General features: G+C 41.6%; 1 pseudogene; it reads right to left on the bottom strand.

Annotated features, from left to right (window-relative positions):
• Positions 1–1,121: 1,121 nt before the first annotated feature.
• On the bottom strand, positions 1,122–3,799 carry LOC118839054 (annotated as a pseudogene).
• Positions 3,800–5,438: the final 1,639 nt, after the last annotated feature.

Below are 5,438 nucleotides of genomic sequence, written 5' to 3' on the forward strand. Positions count from 1 at the left end.
AATCGCAATTGGAATGCCCCAGGAGCTGTCCTTGGCCTTCTGCCATGGCAGGCTTATCAGCTTTAGAGATTTCACAAAACTGAGAGGGATAGCTAATGCATTGGATGACAGTCAAGATCCAAAAAGATCCCGACACCCTCGAATGTTGGGCTGAATCTAGAGAGATGTAATCGCATGCACTCCATTCCAATTCATCCTCCATTCAGCCACCAAGATGACTTTTCTAAAGTATAAGTGTGACCATGTTAGTCCTCTACTCAAAAAACTCCAGTGACTCCCTATTATCTCCAGGATCAAATACAAAATGCTCTGTTTGGAATTCAAAGCCCTTTATAACCTAGCCCCTCTTCTATCCTTCCACTTTTCTTACACCTCACTCCCTGCTCTGTACTCTTTGCTCCAGTGACCCTGGCTTCCTTGCTGTTCTATGAGCAAGACGCTCCACCTCTCAGTTCCCTCCATTTTCGCTGGCCATCCTCCGTGCCTGGAACACTGTCGCTCCTCAACTCCACCTATTGACTTCCCTAGTTTCCTTTAAGTTTCCACTAAAATTTTACCTTTTACAGGAATCTTTTCCCAGCCCCTCTTAATTCTAGCACCTATTTATCCTATATGCATCTTGTTTTCATGTATTTGTTTACAATGTCTCCATTGTGAACTCCTTGAGGAAAGGAACTATTTTTTGCCTCTGTTTTGTATCCCCAATGCTTAGCAAAGTTCCTGTCACATGGTTGGTGCTTAATTGGTGTTCATTGATTGATTAATAGGAATAAATGTAACATCCTGCACTTAGATTAGAAAAATTCAGCTTTGGCTAGGTATAGTGTATACACCTATAATCCCAACAATTGGGGAAACTGAGCTTGCTGGACCTTTGAACTCCAGAGTTCTGAGCTATAGGGGGCTAAGTTAAACGAGTAGCCATAAAATATTTGACATCTAAATGGTGATCCCTCAGGAGTGGGGGGTGGGGTGAGAGAAGGAGGGAAGAATTAGAAGACCTGGGTTCAGATCTCTGCTCTACTATCTATTATCTATGTGACTTCTCTCCATCAAAAGACTTAAGAAGCCTCTATTTGCATTTGTTTTGGATTTCCAATTGAGAAATTTATTTAAACAGATCAAATACAACAGACGCCTCCTTGTCTCTGCACTGAGAAGATGGTGTTGGGCCTCTTTGTAGTAAAGCGTGGTTTGTGCTGGCGAAGCAAAACTCTGTGGGGGCAGAGGGAACTTGATTTTGGAGTCATGAAACCACTTGACTGGGGGCCGGCGGCACTTGCTGGCATGAATTTCTTCCACTTGCAGGATCTGGATGGAGTGGGCCCGGGCACGGTGATGGGCTCCTATATCTTGGTAGCACTGAGTGACGGCACCAGCAGTGGTCAGGTCCCTGTACTCCCTGTACATGTTGTGGGTTTCACTCCTGGAATCGCAGCGCAGCCAGATGTCAAAATTTTTCACTCTAAGAGGGGACTTTTCAAAGACCTGTCCACGGTATACAATTTCTCCAGAAGACTTCTTCATCTTTTTCAGCTGAGAAACAAAGTACCAGAATTGGGATTTTACTACAACAGTAAAAAAGGAGCAAAGATCCGCATCTGTTAAAAGGTGGCACTGGACTCTTGGGAGTAGGCAGGCAGCGTCCAATTACGTATACTCTCTCAGGGTGCCTGAGGCCTTCGTTATGCTGCCACCTTACTTGCTACCAACCCGCATAAGCTCTATTTGCATTTTTAACATATAAGCCTCCATCCCTTCATCTAGGGTGGCCCCTTAATGCCAGAAGCATTTGTGAGAAGCATCTTTTGTAACAGGTTCTAGACTCTCAGCAACTTGGGAACAGATTGTTTTTATCCACTTTGGTCACAGGAACATAGCCTTAGAGATAGAAGGGATCACACTGGCCTTCTAGTTTGAACCTTCATTTTTTTTTTTTTACAAATAAGGGAACTGAGGCCCTAAGTGATTAAGTGACTTATCTAAGATCATACAAGTAATATCAGAGGTGAGATTTGAAACCAGGTTCCCAGAGTCCAGAGCTCCTTCCACTGTGCCACACTGCTTCTTGATGGGGTTTCTGAGATCAAATAGTAAACAGGGTTTTAGGTTAAGCGTGGTAGCACAACTACTGGTGAGACTGAGGCTGGCAGATCTCGAGCTCAGGACATTTCAGAAATTCCACTCAGAGGGGAAATGCATGAAAGCTAACCCTGAAGCTCTCTGAAGGCTTGGTCAGAGCAGCTCAAGACAAACATATTGTCCCTGTTAAGAAGATGTTAACATCAGTTGGCATCGGTTCTGTCTAAGCCTTCAAAGATTCCTCTGAGTTGCACGCCTTTGAGATCACATAAATGTTAGCTATTATTACTATTTCAGCAAATACACTCCATGGCTTCACCCATCAGCAGGATAATGTCCTTCCTCTCTCTCTTTTAAATTCTAACAGTCTGGTGTGATGGAATAGATCTGTGTGAGTAAATACAGTAAATCTCACTCAGTAAGTCACTTGTACTATCTCTGTCTTCTGGGACTTTTTCAAGGTGTCACTTTTCCAGAATACTTCCCCAAGGAGAAAGACCTTTTCACAAAAGTTCCCTTAGCATTTTATACCACCCTGAAGCCTCTTGACCAACTGCATTTGTTTACAAATACTATGGCAACCTTGGGAGCTCTGGCAACTATTAATAAACTTCCATTGACTAAAGAACTAGGGAAGAATACAGAAACACTTCAACAAGTCTGACTGACAAAGCACCCCGGCCTCCCCTCTTAATGGGCACATTTCTAAGAAGTCATCTGTTTCACGTTGATGTTGAAGTTTCTCACCATGATTTAGAGGGAAGTTTGCCAAAAATCCATCCACTGTTCTTGTCTGTAGCCTCATTATGATTTATCTCAAATGCCATGTGTAATGAGGACAATGCCATGGTGCTGTTACAAATGGTTTTGCACTTTCCCCCCAGTTTTCTTGGGATATTCTTATCTGTTTCCCTACTTTAAAAAGCTAGAGTTTTCTTCTTAGGAGCATAGTTGAAACAAACAAGTGTGTCTGACCCCTTCTCAGTGATCATTGGCGGAATGCTGCCTGTGGCTCTTGTACAATATAGTAATATACCCTCCCCTCTCCTCCCCTCCCTTCACCCCCCTTCCCTCCCCTCCCCTTCCCTCCCCTCCACTCCCCTTCCCTTCTTTTCCCTTCCCTTCTCTTGACTTCCCTTTCCTTGCTGTCCCTTTGTATATTTGCCCCTTTATAATCAAGAGTGCAATTGTAAATGGATTGAGAGACTTTGTTATAAATATGAGGATTGGGTCTAAGCTGCACTGATTTACTTTTTATAGAGTATTTTGGTTTTAATCCTCATCTATTTTTATTATCTTATGATTTAAAACCACCTTCATTTCTGAATATATCCCACTCCCCTCCCATACCTGGCAACCCATCCCTTGTAATAAAGGTTAAAAAGAAAAAGAAAAAAGAAAGGCAGTTCAGCAAAGCCAACCAATACATTAAATCTGTCTGATAGTCTATGCAATGCGCCATACCCACAGAAGTCAGTCTCTTTAAAGAAGAAAGGAAAGTACATTTTCTTGGTTTTTCTCTAGGGCTAAGTTCATTCTACTGTAACTGTACACTGTTCAGTTTCAATTGGTGGCACTTTCAGTCTAAATTTTTGTAGACATTGTGTTCATTATTTGGGGACCTGCTGTTTTTTTTACTCTGCATCAGTTCATTTATATCTTCCCATCTTTCCCTGAATTCATGTTCATCATTCTCTACAGCATAGTCATATTTCATTGTGTTCATAAATGACAAGTTGTCTAGTTGCTTCCCCAGTCTATGAGTATCTACTTTCTTTCTAGTTGTTACCACCAAAAGTAAGAGCTGTTTTTTCACCAATCTCATGTAAACCCAGAAGGGGCGAAGACCAAGAGTCCAATTAATAATCCTTGGAGGAACTCTGAACAAGTCTATTCCCTCCAAAGAAAATATTTGAATGTGTTAATATTTCTAAAAGTCTATGACTTTTAGAAATATTAATGCACTTCAAATATTCAAAGATCACTATTATGACTAGCCTAAGACTTCTGTCCTCCTAAACATCTTCAGTGTCACAGATTGTCTTCTCAACTGAACACTGCTATTTATAAAGATAGCAAGGCATGAAACCAAGAGATGTATGCTCACTAATGGTGGGACCTACTGTCATGGAAGAGGTCCAATGGAGAATCCAGGTCAGGGAGGAATTGTCTACAGATTGTGAGGTCTTCTATATGCTCTTGTTTTCAGCTGGCTTTGTGTCAGAACATTGCAGAGCCTGTCGAATATTCTAAAGAGTTTGTCTGAATTATTTCTGAAGAAAAAGTCAAGTAGATTAAGAATGCCTGTTATATAGACTCTGACATTCTGTTAACCAGACAATCTATGGAGTTTTACTATCAATATATTTATCTTGGATATGTTGTGGTTGTTGTTTGTCCTTGGTTCTTGAAGAAGACCATGACATCAGGAAGATGGGGCCATGACATGCAAGTGAGTTGGATTTAAGTGAGGGAAGGCTGTGCAAAGTCATCAGCCTCACTTTCTTGTCTAGAGCCACCTGAGATGCTCCCCCCCAATCTTGGACATGCACTTCAAAGGGACAATGAATGAACCCATATTTGAACAAGAGAAGAAAAATGGACTTGATTGCCTTTGAGGAATTGCCAAGTTCTTTGGTCCCAAATTTCTTCCTGAGACAAAGTCCCATCTTTTTAATATTAATGTTCTTTTGGTGGTATTCTATGGTTACAAGTCATGGAACATGATGGTCTCTGGATAATTGAAACTAAGCATCATTTAAAGGTCAGTGGAGAGGAGCATGGTGAATTTGAGCAGAACATGATATTAACAAAGGAGTATAATGAATGTGATCCAAGAAATACATGAGTGAAAAAGATCTGCCAGTCACGTGGTGAGAGTAAGAAACAATTGGTGGATAGTTAGTGTGCTCCATTGGTAGTCTCACTATGTCAATAAAATTAGGAAGGCCCCCAGAAAATTGGGTGGACCCTCATGGTAAACTTTATGGGATGCCATGGATGAGGATAGCACAGGATGGGCAGGCATGGATAGGTTGCCAGATGCATACTTGGAGGGAACATTCCCATTGGTGAGACCACAGCTCCACAATGTCCTGTAGCAAAGAGATGTGCAGCAAATACATGAAATATTGTTCTGAGTACAGGAACAACAGTAAGTGCATGAAGTTCTATTCAATGCACAGGAATTAGAGAGGAGTAAATCACGGCTCACTTGCCAGTGATGGAGAGCTACCAAAAGTGTTAAGAAACCGGAAAACTACTTTCATTGCCCACTGCATCCTCAGGCAGTGGGTAGGACAAAAAGTAAATGAAATCTACTTTCTTTACTCCTTGTCTGACATAAATGATTGCTG

The sequence above is a fragment of the Trichosurus vulpecula genome, chromosome 1, assembly GCF_011100635.1.
Source record: "Trichosurus vulpecula isolate mTriVul1 chromosome 1, mTriVul1.pri, whole genome shotgun sequence".
Lineage (NCBI taxonomy): Eukaryota > Metazoa > Chordata > Mammalia > Diprotodontia > Phalangeridae > Trichosurus > Trichosurus vulpecula.